The following is a 17,622-nucleotide window of genomic DNA, read 5'->3' as shown; positions in this document are numbered from 1 at the left end:
ACAGTTGTAGGCTTGTTTTTCTCTGCGTGGGAGACTTTTAAAGGGGAGATCGGCTCGCATTCTCGCCTTGAAGTTGGGAACCAATGAGAGCAATACTGCCAAATAAAGGATTGGTACGGTGAAACTCCTCCTTAACGGACACCCCTCTTTTACGGCCAAATAATAATTTTTCCCCCTTGTATAAAAAGAGTATGCACTTCAAACCCCTGATTAATGGCACAACTCTTTTATGGATGAATGTTTTTGTCCCGTTGGTGTCCATAAAAGAAAGGTTTTACTGTACATCAACGTTAGCTAGATCTATCATTAAGTTATTTTTTGAGCTAATTTTATTTTCTACGGTTTTCGTTTGTTGAGAAAGCATACCTAATTGCCGATAAATACATACCGCTTGTCAAAAATAAATATATTTAAGCTCCCAAGGATAATTTTAACGGTTTTAGAGATATTGGGGCTGCTGATTTTGAAACTGTGTTTGTTTTGCCAAATTGGCACTAGTTTTTGAGATAATACTCACTCCCAGCATTTCAATGTAGTCTGCAACCACTAGGTTTTTTGTGTCGAGTTTTTTTTTTTTCAGTTTCTATTTATTTTCCTATTTACATTGTCATCAGTTATCTTATACGTAATGATCTTAAGTGTATTATTGATTTGCATTTCGCAACACTTTCAAAGTGATTTGAATGCTGCTTATGTATTACTATCGAAATTAAATTTTCACTGTGTCTCAAAACTAGCGCTAATCTGACAAAACTAATGCAGGTTCAAAATCAGCGCCCCGAAGTCACTCTAAAGTCATAGATATATCTCCGGCAGTAAAATAAGTGTTGGACTGTGTAATTTTTATTATTGATGTTATCATAAAATACAGGGTGTCCTATAAATTCGTAAATAGTTTGAAAATAAATTAAAATTGAAGGAATTTTGAATGCAGTATACAAAAAAGTTATTCTAACGAAGGGAGATATTTTTGATGCATAAGAAAAATCTAGTCAGAAGTTTTGTTGGTATGTGGGTAATGCACGCAACTCCGGCTGGAGTGATTATACCTGACCTTTTATTCAATCTCATCTGTGTCCAAAGCGTTCGTCAAGCTACAGCTAGAGATTTGAGGTAAAACAACTTCGCCAATAGTGCTCTATGTTCCAATGTCGACGTTACGATGAAAACCTCATGCACGCTCCATTAACAGGAAAGCTCAGAAATGTGAGCTGTTAATCATACAGATCATCAAACATTACACTCCATTCATAATTCGAAAAATATGTGGTAGATGGCAGCACTATAACAAGCATGTACCAATTCGTTAGAAGTTCCGTAGAGGAATATGGACGAGGTACATGTGTGGTTTAGTAGTTGTTAATCGTACAGCCTGCATTTTATATGACTCTGATTTGCATATTTCCAGTGATATGCTTTCTTGCAGCGTCCTCTATCGAAAAAAATTTGAACTGATTTTTTTTCCTGTACGAAAGAAACCATTTCATGAGAATAACCTTTTTGTGTACCGCATTCAAATACATACATCAATGTTTTTTTTAATTTTTATATATTTTTAGGTCATTTACGAATTAATGAGAGACTCTGAATTAGATAACAATAAATTAAATATAAATTTAAAGTAATATAAAATAAATTTAAATTTTGTTTGTTTTACTGTATTTCGTTGTTTTTTGTTTCACAAATTCCACTTTTATTGTACCTCGAGTGTAATAGCTTTATCCGCGATGAACAACATGCCTTTCGTAGCGGACATTCTTGTGTAACAGAACCGGTCCGTGTTGTAGAATACATACAAGATGCTTTCATCTACAAGGACCATGTAGCATTTTTTGATTCAGACATACAGAAAGCCTACGATAAGGTTAAGAACTCAACACTGATTGCCATTATGATACTTAGAAGGTTTCCCTCCCACTTTATACATATGGTTCGCAGCTACCTCAGGGATAGGACATTTCAGGTCCGTATCAAAAACGCCCTCTCTACTCGACGCTCACTTAAGGCATCTATATGTCAAGGGTCAGAAATTGGCCCAATACTCTTCAATATTTTTACTAACGATTTTCCGGCTCCACAAAAAGAAATCTTAGCTTCTTATGCTGACGACTCGAAAATCCTTATGGCATCCAGGGACCCTCAGCAAGCTCTGAGGAACTTGCAAGAAATGGTCCGAAGGGTCGAGATCTGGTGTCAGCTACATGCAGTGGGTTTTAAACGAGAGCAAATGTAACTTTATATGGTTTGCAAGAAAACTCCCGCCGAACACCGCTACCACAGTAAGGCAGACCATATTACAACCCAAGTCTCAGACAAAATATCTTGGTGTTATTTTTGATAGAAAGCTCAGTTTCAAAGCTTACATTCATGAGGCGAAAGTTCGAGCCGCTAAGACTGCAGGACTTCTAAACAGAGTCTGTTACACACGCTCTGCACTTAGCCTCAAAAGCAAAACCAATATGTACAAGTCAGTCATTAGACCAATTATGTGCTATGCAGCACCATGTTTTTCCACAGCGAAACCCTCTGTCATCAAACAATTACAAGTGCAACAAAATAAAATACTTCGGAGATATACCGGGGCACAATGGTATATCAGAAATCTTGACATAATGAAGGATTTGAGCATTGAAACCATACATGACTACTTAGTCAAACTATGTAGAGGATATTTCGATGGGGCTGAAACATTAGAATATCAGCACATAAGAGACATCTCGCCTTATCCTGCGGGAGAGATGTTTAGGCTTTTCTTAGACCTAAGAACATACTAGCCTGATATGGGTTAGTGAATTGGTTTAGTTTTGCAAAAAGTGTAAATAGTTCTAATTCTCTCTTCATTTATTGAATGCATAGTGTTGCATATATACTGAACGCCTATCCATATTTATCGAATTTAATCTTGTGTCGACATGTAATCTTATATAATTTAATCACGCAATTCATTAGAATGAATATATATAAACTCTGTTGTAACCATTAGAGGTGGAGGATTCCACACTTATTTGTCAATTATTTGCTCAGATAATTGACGGTTAGATTCTGTAATCGCATATGAAATGTGTTCTTGAATATTGATACTTCACCTCCATAGCTCTACGAATTCCAAATTTCTGCGATAAGTAAGCCACAACTTATCGAATTCATATTTTCTAAAATCATCGCAATTAATTTCACATATACTAACTCTATGAGTACAGCATAGGCTGTAAATTTTATTATCTTTTACTGACACACGCCTCATACACGTGCACTCACACACCCAACTATCACATACAAACAGTTTCTTAAATTCTTCATACAGCTCGTACGTAGCAGCATCGAACAGGGAAGCTTATGGGAGTCTTAAGACTCGGTACTCCCTGAGAAAATGTATCTACCTCAGTGTCAATCAGTTTTCGTTTTACAGCATAAACATCTGTTAAAGTTGGGAAAACTGAAAACCCATTATTAATAATGTGATTGTTCAGCTAAGCTTTGATAATTTCTCTCAAGAAATCTATATAAAGGTTTTCTGTGTGTGTTTTTGCTATACAAATCTATAATTTTAGATCTATCGTCGCCAAATTTTGCATATATACCAAACGGGACCCGACTTGAACGATAGGCTACTTCAAACGTTCGTCAGAATTGGTCAAAAAACTATCGGGCAACAATGGTTTCTGAGCTTCAACAATCACTTTCGGAATATTTATTTTGGTTACCGTGGTTCCCTAGCAATGCGTTTAGGACATTCATATGCCTTTACAATGATCTGACTAATAATTCCACTGCTTCAATTTCCCTAATTTTTTTGATGTGGAAAATCATTCGCTGATGTAGGTGCTGCTGAAAGTCACATACATGGCCGCTTTGCCATTAAACCAGTGGAATTCAACAAGAAATAAATTTGAAAATTACCAGAAAATTATATCACATTCATAACACATGACAAAACAATAACGAATACTTCGGAAAATACAGTACGGGTTAGCTCTTAAATTTTTATTTGGATCGAAAACTTTCGGGAGGTTTCATTTCATTTATGTTTTAATTTCCTGAAAAACGTACCTATTAAAAGGAAAACAATTAAATTATTATTAAAATTAAAATTTAAATCTTTTACCAATTTTATTATCACACGAAACATATTTTTTTTTATTAACCAATTATTTTGTGCGGATAATGATATTCTTTTATGAGGACCGTTAAGTAATATAACATGATTCGAGTGATCGTAATTCTAAGACATCATAAAAAAGGCATAAATTCGTGAAATATTTCTCATGATCTTCTTATTTAAATTTTTTGTTCTCTTCGGCGGTATGTTTCATCACCTATTAAAGGAAAATGAACGGTCGTTTCTTTTCACGAACCGCACTATATTCTCTCTCTCTCTCTCTCTATCACAGAAATATTATAACTATTACGTAGAGCAAAAATGAATGGATAACAAAAAGAGTAGACGTGCGAAGAAATAACTACCTAGAGTAAAAACGAGGCCATTCTTTTGTAAATAAATCACGTGGAGGCGGAGGGGGGGGGGAAAGGGGAGGCTCAATATATATGCAAATTGCCCTTCTAATAGCAATGTAGGCAACGGACATAAAATGGCAGTCTGTAGAGCAGTAAACTTCCATTTTATGACCGTTGAAGTTGGGAAAAAAGACGAATTTTTAGGACATAGAACCTCTAAAATAGAAAAATAAATTTGGTTTCAAAGAGCACCAATAAAATGGGAATATTTCCTACTATCAAACTGTAGAAAAAGAAATTTAGTATGGAATTTCCGGTTCGGAAAACAGCTCTAAAAATGGGTTTTATTAGATGACAGATCTATAAAAAATTCCGAAACTACAGATTGACATTGAATTACAGGTATTTTTGACTCATTTAATGTTCAAAAAATGAATAATAGGCTGCGTTTAGAGCACCCGAATTTTGTAAGGGATGAATAACCCCCCCTTAATTTGTTTTTAGTGATGTGTTTACAGGGAAGAGGGGCATAGCGGGCTATATCCCAGAGTGGAAAATTCGAGGAATCAGTAACCGCAAAATTTGTATATCCCACAAGTGGTAAAACAACCATAAATCCACTTCTGCCTAGAGAGCGAGGGACTACATCAAAGAGTGACCAAAAGAATGATCATTGCAAGCATGTGAGCTAACAAAAGAGTGAACTAAACAGTGAGGACGGAGTCGGGTAATGACCAAAAGCGTGAATTAATCAGTGAGGGACGGAGTCGGGTAATGACCTAAAGAGTGACCAAGAGAGTGAGGGACAAAATTGGTTAAAAACCGAAAGTGATCTAGAGCAGTTTTTTTTAACCTTTTTAAGCTCGTCTCCCCCATGGATCACATTTCTTTCTTGTGACCCCCTGTCCTATCCAGGGCCCCCTCTACCCTCATCCAAGAGTGAGATACTTTCTATTTTTTATTATGAATGAAATTTTAATAAATCAAAAAATCAATCTCTGGAATCCAGGCTAAGCACGGATTCAAATGGTATACGTCGTATTATCATCTCTCCCAGGAGTCAAATTATAAGGTAAAAAACGGTCTGTGTAAAATACGGTATGATCCAACGAACATGCACGATAAATCGACCCTCCCAACACATCAACCGTTGTTCTGGGGCCCTCCATACTTTGCTGGAAGTAACAGCTTACATATGAAAATCATAGTACCAGATCCCATATAGTGCAGTCCCCCTCCCTCCATTATAGACATGAAGACCCGGGTCATGCCCACGTAGACCCAAGGGTTAAGATGCCCCTGGTTCTATGGACGGATCTGATGGATTCTGAAAGTAGTAATATTTTTCAACCATGTTTCACTTTTAAAGCTTTTCTCTTCACAGCTCTCTATGACTTCCTTCATCACCTGTCGTGGATCACTTTTCTTCTGATTTCCTCCCGTGGCCCCCCTAGAAAATCCCAGGACCGCAAGGGGGGCCAGATGGCCCCAGGTTGAGAACCACTGATCTAGAGAATGGGAACAGGTCTGTTAATGACCAAAAGCACGGATTTCCAACTGGTGTTCCGCGGAACGCTGGGATTCCATGACAGTTTTTTGGGGGGTTTCACATTTTGAAACGCTTCGGAGCTCCTTGAAAATTTTAGAATTCTTAAGCTTATAGAGCTTTGAAAGAAGAAAACTTTCTTTTTAGTGATACTCGCAAAACTGATCTTTTTATAGAATTTTAACGAGATATTGTCATTTTTAAAATAAATCCAGATCACTTGAATGATTAATCTAGAAAGTGTGCAAGTATGTGAGTGACCAAAGAGAATAGCCCGATGAGCTAAGGACGAAAACGATGATCTAGAGCAATGATTCCCAACGTGGGCATTAACTTGGAGGCGATGAAATGTTCCAGGGGGGCAGTAGGAGCCACGGGTATAACATAGGATTCTATGGGTTAGATTGTGTTGGGGGACGAGGGGGAGAAAAAAAGTTCTGAAGAAAGGGGCGAGGGGGAAGAAAAAATTTCTGAAGAAGGGGGCGATGGGGACAAAAAGGCTGGGAAACTATGATCTAGAGGGTGTGAAAGCATGTACGAACGAAAAAGTGACCTAGACACAGAGGCATATTTCCGGTGTGTGGGAACGGCTGTTCAGTGAGCTATAGTCCAGGGCGGCTAATTTGGAGGAATGAGTAGTCAAGATAATCAGACTAGAATGTGTGAAGGGCGGCAGAGTTTGTATAGCCTGCAGGTGACAAAACTATAAATCTACCTCCAAAGTATATATATCCGGACAAAGCCTTCATCGGAGGGCCCTAAAATAAAGGGGGCCTTATCAATTGCTTGGATTTCCTCGTGGAAAAATGAGACATTTGCCCAAGCCGCGCCTGCTATTTATCATAGCACCTGATCTCATTATGATGGAGTGTCTCTATGCACCAGAGAAGATCATGCTGGCCGTGCTCGGCAGGCCCATGAGTTAAAACAGCCCTGGGGTAGTTTATTTAAAAACCAGGCATATTGTGTGAGCACGTGAAAAATAAATGACATCTTTATGCATTGGAATACCTGCTATCATCTCTACAGGGTGATTCAGAAAAGATGGGAGAAACTTTAAGAGGTGATAGTACACACTAATACAAACAAATGTCATCAAAGAATGCATTGTCTAACATGAAACGCAAACGCGCTAGCGCTTTTCGAAACGGCCGCTCCGCAAACGTTAAAACGGCATTCCTGTTGCAATTTATCGGAAGAAAAAGAACACCATGCATGCAAATGTAACCTGGGGAAGAAGAAGAAATCGTATGTAAATCTGTGAATTTTATTCACAGTGAATAAAAGGTGCGGACGCCAGCCCCGTGAAGTTATTCCAGCGTGCAACCGTTCTAACAGTTATAACGTACGGGATAATGGCCCACTTTGCATACGGTTTCTTCTTCTTCTTCCCCAGGTTACATCTGCATGCATGGCGTTCTTTTTCTCCCGATAAATTTCAACAGGAATGCCTTTCTAACGCTTGTGTAGCGGCCGTTTCGAAACGTGCTGGCGCGTTTGCGTTTCATGTTAGACCATGCATTCTTTGATGACAATTGTTTGTATTAATGTATAGTGTCGCCTCTTAAAGTTTCTCTTATCTTTTCTAAAGCACCCCGTATATGAAATATAAAAACTACACCGAAGATCACCTTGCTTAAAAAATTCTACTGAGCTGAAAATAAAATTGTTTCGGTGGTACTAAGGATAATTTTTATTTTCCAGATAGTAGACACATTCTCTTCAATGCACAGACCTGTTGTTTCTCTGCCCACAGAATTTTAATATCTGTGCGGAATGAAAAATTATCATGCTACCTTATACAATATGAGGAATTTTTTTCTAAGGAGCAAAAACGCTGTGTACACGGAAGCATTCACAGCAGTGTTTGCCAATATTCATGCGTGATTTAATAATCAAAATACAATTTTTCATCTCCAAATTTTATTGAGAACTGAAAAAATTTCGTCAAATAATAGGTAATTTTTTTAATGTAGTTATTTCTTTGTTTTTGTATAAATAATTCCCCTCTTTTTAAGAAAATGACGCCTTGAAACTTTGAAGAGGAGTGAAATTACACTACAGAATTTTTTATTTTCGGATAGCATTGATTCTCAGTCATTCTAAGACTCTGAACATTCATATTTTGTAAACACCATGAAAAAATGGTGCATTTCTCAGTTACTTTTGTCTACTCAAAATGAAGTGTTCCGGACTCTGCCAGGAAGCTGGGCTGGAAGAGATCTCGGCAACAGAATAATCCATTAGCAAAGTTCTGGCGTTCATTCAGTTACTTTTGTCTATAACCAACAAACAGGTAAAAATAAAATTTTATCAGCAAAATTTGCCTTCTAGAAAATAGCCATCAGTAATCTAGAACCTGTTCTGCCACCTATCAAATAAGAAAGAAACATAACTGTTATGATTCTTCGATTCGAGTTAGTGGCTGGTCTTTAATTAATGTGCCAAATGGAAAAATATATGGTATATATTGGTAAAAATATTTTAAAAGCAAATAATATTAGTTAAATTATTAAGTTTGACAGTTGTTATTTGTGTGTAGTAAAATCAGTAATACTCGCGGAGTACGGCCATTGAAAAGTAGCATATGTTGTTTATATGCTTTTCGATTACCATCATGGAAAGCCAAGGAGGGCTACATTATGCGAGTGGTACTAACATTGGTTTACGGAAAATTCACCGACAACAATTCACCGCCGGAAAATTCACCGACAACAATTCACCGCCATGCAATTCACCGCTAGGAAAATTCACCGACCAACAATTCACCGCCATGCAATTCACCGCGAGGAAAATTTACCGACCAACAATTCACCGCCATGCAATTCACCGCTAGGAAAATTCACCGACCAACAATTCACCGCCATGCAATTCACCACTAGGAAAATTCACCGACCAACAATTCACCGCCATGCAGTTCACCGCTAGGAAAATTCACCGACCAACAATTCACCGCCATGCAGTTCACCGCTAGGAAAATTCACCGACCAACAATTCACCGCCATGCAATTCACCGACGACAGTTCGATGCGAGTCAGTTAGCGAGGGAATGAGCGATTGGGTTACTGAGTGAGTGAGTGACCCAGTGAGGGACTGATTGACCGAGTGAGTAAGTGATTCAGTGAGCGAGTGGGTTACTGATTCAATGAGCGAGTAAGTCAGTCCGTGAGTGAGTGAGCGAGCTGCTAAGTGAGTGAGCGATCTAGTGAGTGAGTGATCTATTGAGTGAGTAAGTGCCATGTCCTAAAGATATGGTGGAAAGTTTAAATAATGACTTTATGAGAAGAAATTCAGATGATACGGATTCGGGTTGCTGTATTTTTGAAATATATGACATCCATATTTATTGTGGGCATCTTTTTCTCAGCCACCTCGCTGGGCGTTTTGCCTGTTGTGGCCTTGTATTTGTATAAATTACAATTTGCTGTTGCCCAATACAAGATAGTATATTCAACAAAATTCCATTAACTCGGTTTTACTCAGAAACTTCTAATGGAATGTTAAAAGGGATAATAACAGAATTAAAAGATAATAAAGTAAGTGGATACGCGATGAATCAACCCCCTAAAAATGTTTAAAATCATCTCCTGTTATCACTTTGATATTATAAAAAACATCGCTGATCATCAGTAACCAATGGATTTTTTTATGCTGAACTAGCTGTTACCCGCGATTTCACGTGATGAACTTTCAGGAACCCGCCTTAGTGCGTATCTAGTATATGTACTCTATATTTACTATATGCGTATACACATACTTCCTATGCAACGGAAATTAGTGACGATTTTTTTATTACGGGAGTCGGTGACGTTTTTTGAGTGATGGAAATCTGTTACGTTTTTGTGTTACGGAAGTCGGTTACGATTTTGGGGTCAAGTTTTCATTTAACTCTTGCATATATCGGGACCCATTTGACACATCGGGACCAAGTAATGTGCATATACCCCGAGTTTCCCACATCCTACAGCAGGTCCCCTAAGCTGAAATGGATGGCGGCCCCCAAACCAGCTTTTTCACGGGCCCCTCTGTACTTAATTTATAGTGTGAAAATATCAAAAAGCGATAAGAAACGTTCCGACCCCTGTCAGCCCTGCCCTCGTGGGGGTCATGCCGAGAGGTATGTATACGTAAAATATACATATATCACCAGTGCTCCCAACATACAGGGTCGGGGTACCCGGGTTATTGCACATATACCTTCATGGGGAAATTAAAAGGTTTCATTTCCAGGGGTCCTAGCGATAGTGGAAGCCCAAGGTATATCCAGTCTGGGACCCCATGAAATTTCGGAATTCGGTCAAGGGTAAATTCTTTAATCTCTGCGCAGAGTCCCGGTATTTCTTTCTCCTAATCAATGTGATGGTTTTGTCCACTTACAATTTGCACCATCCGAACTTCATTCAAACTCTGTTCTCTTTTTATGGCACCGATGAACTTCCATATATCTGGGTGGTGAGCAGATAATTGCTGTTGGAACGCTCGATGCCATCCTTCTATAGAATTGTTGGTAAATCGTTACGCGTTCCTTGAAAGCAGTTCCAAATGTCGATGACAAAGCGCGGCTGACGACGACCACCACGACGAAGAGGACGCCCGATCCAAGTGTCTTCAAATCAACACTTCATCATAAATACGTTTTCGGAACAATCGGATTTTTTAATCATTTGTGACACTACTAGGTTAAAAACTAACTAACTAACCAATTCACTCACTCCCTCTCTCACTAACCAATTTACTCGCTCGCTCAATCACTGACTCGATCAATCACTTACTCACTCGGTCACTCACTCACCCGCTCAATCACTGACTCGATCAATCACTTACTCACTCAATCACTGACTGGATCAATCACTTACTCACTCGGTCACTCAATCACTTACTTACTCGGTCACTCAGTCACTCACTGGGTCACTCAATCACTTACTTACTCGGTCACTCAGTCACTCACTGGGTCACTCAATCACTTACATACTCGGTCACTCAGTCACTCATTGGGTCACTCACTCACTCACTCGGTCACTCAGTCACTACTGGGTCACTCACTCACCCGCTCAATCACTTACTCAATCGGTCACTCAATCACTTACTCGGTCACTCAGTCACTCACTGGGTCACTCAGTCACTCACTCGGTCACTCGGTCACTCACTGGGTCACTCACTCACTCAGTAACTGAATCACTTACTTACTCGGTCACTCAGTCACTCACTCACTCACTCGGTCACTCAATCACTTACTTACTCGGTCATTCACTGGGTCACTCACTCACTCGGTCACTCAATCACTGACTCACTCGGTCACTCAGTCACTCACTGGGTCACTGACTCACTCGGTCACTCAATCACTGACTCACTCGGTCACTCAGTCACTCACTGGGTCACTCACTGGGTCACTCACTGGGTCACTCACTCACTCGGTCACTCAGTCACTCACTCGGTCCCTCACTCACTCGGTCACTCAATCACTGACTCGGTCATTCAATCACTGACTCACTCGGTCACTCAATCGCTCACTCCCTCGCATTGAACTGTTGTCGGTGAATTGCTAGTCGGTGAATTTTCCTAGCGGTGAATTTTCCTAGTGGTGAATTGCATGGCGGTGAATTGTCGGTCGGTGAATTTTCCTAGCGGTGAATTTACCTAGCGGTGAAGGCGGTGAATTGTCGGTCGGTGAATTTTCCTAGCGGTGAATTTACCTAGCGGTGAATTGCATGGCGGCGAATTGTTGGTCGGTGAATTTTCCTAGCGGTGAATTGCATGGCGGTGAATTGTTGGTCGGTGAATTTTCCTAGCGGTGAATTGTTGGTCGGTGAATTTTCCGGCGGTGAATTGTTGTCGGTGAATTGCTGGCGGTGAATTTTCCGGACACGACTAACATTATCTTACAGCATAAAACAATATTTACTGATATCATACCAATTTTTTTTTCATTTGGCACATTAATCGAAACCCGGTCACCAACTCAAATCGAAGAATCATATATGACAGTTGTGTTTTTTACTTGATAGGTGGCAGAAGGGGTTCCAGTTTGTTGTAACGTATAGTTGCTTTGAAAAGGGATATTTTGGCTGATAAAATTTTATTTTTAACCGTTTGTTGCTTATATACAAAAGTAACTGAGAAAGACACCATTTTTTCATGGTGTTTACAAAATATGGGTGTTCAGAGTCTGAGAACGACTGAGAATGAGTGTTGTCAGAAAGTAGTTTCACTCCTTCAAAGTTTTAAGGGCGAAATATTTTTTATGTAAAACAGAGAAATTACTCTATTTAAAAAATTGTCAAAAATTTTTGACGGAGTATTTTCACTTCTCAACAAAATTTGCGGATGCGAAATTGAATTTTGATTTTTAAATCATGCATCTAGATGCGCATTGGCGAATACTGCTAGGCCAGTAGAGTGTCTGGAGGTAGGATCTTGACCAGGTCAGTTAATGGCCGGAAGAGTGACCTTGAGAAATTGAGGACCTAGGGAGTTTGGAGATAGAATCTTGACCAGGTCAGATAATGAAAGGGTGACTTAGAGAGCCTGCAGATAGGATCTTGACCAAGTCAGTTAATGACCATAAAAGTGACCAGTAGAATCCAGGTCGTTTTATGGCCAAAAGAGTCACCTTGAGAGAGTGAGGGGACCAGGTTAATGACCATTAAGAGTGGCCTAGAGAGTGAGGATCCAGGTCAGTTAATGAAAGAGTGACTTAGAGAGTCTGAAGATAGGATCTTGACCAGGTCAGTTCCGAAAGAGTGACCTAGAGAGTAGTGGTGGTCCAGGTCAGTTTATGGCCAAAACAGTCACGTAGAGAGATTGAGGGACCAGGGTAGTTATTGAAAGAGTCTGGAGATAGAGGATCTTGACTAAGTCCGTTAATAACCGCAAGAGTGGCATAGAGAGTGTCTGAACATGTGAGTGAAAAGCACAACACACACACATACAATTTTTGAACAAAAGTTTGCCCGCATGCAAAATCTCATTCAAGTTCACAGACAAAAAACTGAAACAACACTCAGTAATAAGACTGTATATAATCTCTTGCAATCCAAAAAACATCCGCTAGAATATGATGCGTTTAAAATTATTTCAATTTGTTCAAGGTTCACTTTAACTCAAGATACAACAATTCCCGTCAACTTTCTTCACGTCATAAAATTCATTTGTTATGTTATAGTAGCGAGAAAAATATTTAAGTTGTTAGTTGTCCACTTTTCTCAAAATAAAGTCCCTGTCGAGTCTCTTCTCTTAGTGCTGATTCATGGACACAGAATAGTCCAAAAGACTTTTTCCTTTCCCCTAACAGCAATAAAGACTTCCTTTTTCTTTTGAAAGAATCCGACACCTAATGGTTGAGAGCCATGAATGGCTTCAAAAATCCCTTCTTCTTTGGATTTTAGGTTCTCAAATGGCCTCCATCTGCGCCTTATCTGCGATTTAATACGATGACGTTCTCAACTCAACGTACAAATACTCACGAATGAGATATATATATATATATATATCAGAGATTTAAGGCAGTTTTTCCTCTTTCTCTGAGGTAGTAAGTAAAAAGTAACTCAAGAGAGTGGCTATTACAGTTTTCCCCAAAGAAAAGTTGTTTCACTCGAATCTTGAGAAAGAAATCAGACTTGCACTTCTCCTGACTTACAATGACATATCATGATGCAACGTTATGGTTCTGCAAGATCACCATAACTGATGACGACTTGGATATTCCACCGTTAGGTAGCGTAATACTTCCGTAGCAAGAAAATTCAGCGTTTACCATTTCTACTTCGAAATAGGGATGGCTGCACCAGTAAAACACGAAACAAGCATAACTCTCACAGCATAAATACGTGAGGGCTTTGCATAAACACAACACGTTCCTGCACGTAACCAATTCGTTAGAAATTCCTCAGAGGAATGCATGCTTACGAGGTGCATGTACCTTCAAGCCGCTGTGGTGGTGGAGTGGTCATAGTGACGGACTCGCATCACGAGGTCCCGAGGACCCACAGTGGTGGTCGGCTTAGGTCAGTTTTTTTGTGGTCCCCAACTTCAAGGCGCGAATGCGAGCCGATATCCCTGTTACAAAGTCTCGCCACAGAGAGCAACAAACCTACAACGGTACAAATATTCAATCATTACACTTCTCTCCCTCACTTTTGAAATATAGATGGCAGCACTGAAAAATCAGACACAACATTAGATACGCACTCAGACTGATAGATACACACACTCACACCTCCGGCACAGCACTTAAATGTGTAAAAGTTTAACATGAAAAATTCAAACATTTGTCCTCTCCACTTCAATATACGGAAGTAAGGTGGCAGCACTAGCAGGAACACGAAACGTGTGTTCACGAAACAATTCTGACAGCATGGATTCTTTAGCCCCTCGCATGCACGCACTGACGTTTCCGCACGCATGCAACCTATTCGTAAGAAATATCTCCGATGGTTGTTTACGTGGTACATGTACGGTTTAAAAGTGGTAGTAAAGTAGTAGTAGTTCAACGTGGTACTTGCTTGAACGTGAAAATTCGGCATTTATCATTTTCATTTCAAAATATGATGACACATAGCAGAACCATTAAAACACGCAACACGCCAACTCTCATAACATAGATACGTCAGGGCCACGCATAGCCTCCAAAGCGTAGCTGGTAAATTTGAGAAATACTTGAAATTTTTCGCTTTTTTTACCAGTGTGATTATGCATAATACCTCGACGGGTACAATGTTATATACATAATTCTCTATATCGGGGTACGATCATAAAATTTGTTAAATAGGACTTCGTTATATCGAGGTGCAGAATTCCTTACATGTTCACAGCAGCTTTTATGGAGTGTCAGAATTTATGGGTTCCTCTCACGATCATTTTCTTTGGACGCATTCAAGTTATAGCTCCTATTGACAGCGAACGTGTTCGATGCTCAAGCTCCACTGCGTTCATTTACATAATCAGATTATCAAGTCATCAAACGGGTTTATAGACATCATAATGAATAAGCTCATTTGGAGCGCAGGGGGATTTGGTGACTATTGCACGTACTGTATAAAGTACAGTGATACCTCGGCTAACGAAGATAATTTATTCCGGAATTACATTCGTTTGTCGAAAGGAGATTTTGCGGAAAATCATTTAATTCGTTTTAAGAAGTGCCCAAAATCTCAAAGTAACTTCTGTAAAACATTGAGAAGAAATTTCGCAATTGGATGAAGGAGAATTTCAAGAAAGATGAAAAACCGAAATTCTTTTAATTTGGAACTATGTACACCAGGGTTTCTTAATCTACGGGTCGCGACCCGAATTTGGGTCGTGAGGGATCCTGAAATGAGTCGTACAAATCCACTCCGGTTATAAATCTATACGAAGGTTTTCAACAGCTGCCTGATGCGAAGATGAATATAGGAAAGAATGAAAATTCAACTGCCCTTGAGGGGGAATCGAACCAATGTTCTTTCATTTGCCGGTTGAGCGCCGCTAGAACACAAGACTCTCTCTCTCTCTCTACAAAGGCAACGAATTTAAATCTTTCCTTATAGCTCGTGTGAACTGATCGGGACCGTATATGGAAGATCGGACCTAACTCACGCCAAAGCTCATAAAAATCCCGACAGTAATATAACTACGATTGGTCCAAAAGTTAAAAACTAAAAATCAGAAGGATATTTTGAATCCGAATGTGAGACCGTCTAGATTTCGGCATATTGTAAATGTCGGTGTGTTTTTAATGCCAGAGATATATTTCGAAAAACACAAGGTATGTTATGGCCAGTACCGTCTCAAGAGTATCATGGGCCCCCCCGGGCTAATTGGTTTTTCTCTGAGGCCAAACATCTTCTCGAAAATTTCAACCAGATCTCATTTTTGTGAGGCCCTCCCCAGTTTGCTTGAGGCCCCCGGGCCGTGCCCGGATGGGCCCATGGCTTAAGACGGCACTGGTTGTGGCGTGGCGATTTTATGTTACGTAAGCGATGATTGAGACTTGACTGCGTCGTAGAATTCGTAGCGTGGGAAAGAAAATATGTACTTGAAGTGACTATACGATTGTCACACACACACACAGAGTGTTTTACTTTTAATAAACTTGTATTAGATAGATAGATAGAACCGCTCACAACCTCGGACTTATGCAAAGCAACTTACTTCCGTTACCTGAAAAGAGGCAGAGTTGTGTCGGAAAAGTAAGCAAAGATTTATAGTGGTGGCTCTTCTTGCCACGTGCTCGCAAGTATCAAATCACTCGCGTCGTTCTCCCTATGAAGACAGCTATCAAGTCGATGTAACATACAAGCCATTTGACAAAAATTGATAGCTGAACCCAATGAACGGGGAGAAATGTTGCACGTGTGCCCAATGGCCCTTAAGGGCTGGGGACTTCAAAAGAAGTGAGGAGAAGACTTGTGTGGTAAGTAAGAACATGAAGTTGGCATGTTGAGGTGGGAGATGGGAATGATCAAAATACACGATACATACAAAATATATACAACGTCTCCACTGTGACGGGAAACGAGGAAACAAAGCCTCCGTCCACAGTGCTGAGCAGTTTTGCTTCCCGTTCTTTTTCATTTCACAGAATATGCAATATATATACACACACAGATGAAAACACAGAGCCTCGGCTGTGACGGGAATAAACAAATTCCGTTCACAGTGCTGGGCATTCACATTTGAATTATTTTCACATGTATTATTTACATACCATCAGTTTCCCTTTTTTACATAATTTGGAATGAACATAAGCATTACTATAAATACAAGACACACTGGGAGCAAATATTATGTGCTCATACGAATAACGTGTATTAGATATTTTAAGGTGGGAATGGGGTGATCATGACATTTTCGAGAATTTCCGTTGTCGTTATAGCGAATGTGCTGTGATTTTCGTTCATAAATAACTCGCTACGAGCGAATATTTTTGTATCTTTAACATTAGCTGTTGACAATCGCTTGCGAATTAACCGTAATAGCGAGATTCTCGTTATAAGCCGTACTCGTTATAACGGACTTTTACTGTATTTATGCTCCAGTAGGTTATTTTGCGATAATTTCACTGTCTCGAGCTTAACATATTCGAGTGGAAACAAGATCTAATTAGCAGAAGGGGTTTTTGATTCTCGCCAATGTTAAACTTCTTAACGAATTTTGATTGACTCGTGAAAAATAACACGATGTAGAGCGGAGAATAATAATAAGAGAAATAAAATAAAACGATAAAAAAGTTAAACCACATCGGAAACATTTGGCCTCGAACGATCTTTTGCCGTTTTCCAGTTCGACGGAGCGGAGCCAAAGAAAGAATTGAGTTCCTTACGGTTCAGTGGAAAGATCTGAAGGAACCAACGGATTCCAATCCCGAGACTGGATAGACGAATAAGAAAAGACGAGATCATCCAAGAAAAGGACGAATGTGTGATACGAAAATCTGCGCTTGTGTGAATTTCCAAGAAAAGATCGAGTTTCTAATGCTCTCATTTTTGTTTTTCTTAACGTCATCTCTGTTTGTTCGTGATGGAAAAGATCTATGTGCGAATAACATCTGCAAATGAAGTACAATTCAAATGTACAAAAGCCAAGAAGGTAAAAAACCCACTCGTTATTTCCCTCTCCGATGTGTCCAAGTGTCATTTACTCTA

General features: G+C 39.5%; 1 protein-coding gene across 2 annotated transcripts in view; it reads right to left on the bottom strand.

Moving 5' to 3' along the window:
* The window catches only part of LOC149077068 (uncharacterized), a 98,068-nt gene that overhangs the window by 29,932 nt on the left and 50,514 nt on the right, over positions 1-17,622 (bottom strand). The window lies entirely within an intron of this gene.

This window comes from Pholcus phalangioides, unplaced genomic scaffold (genome assembly GCF_987345545.1).
Source record: "Pholcus phalangioides strain wild (caught in Gottingen) unplaced genomic scaffold, Ppha-v1.0 ptg000015l_1, whole genome shotgun sequence".
NCBI classification, from domain to species: Eukaryota; Metazoa; Arthropoda; class Arachnida; order Araneae; family Pholcidae; genus Pholcus; species Pholcus phalangioides.
This window is presented reverse-complemented; position numbering and strand designations above follow the sequence as displayed.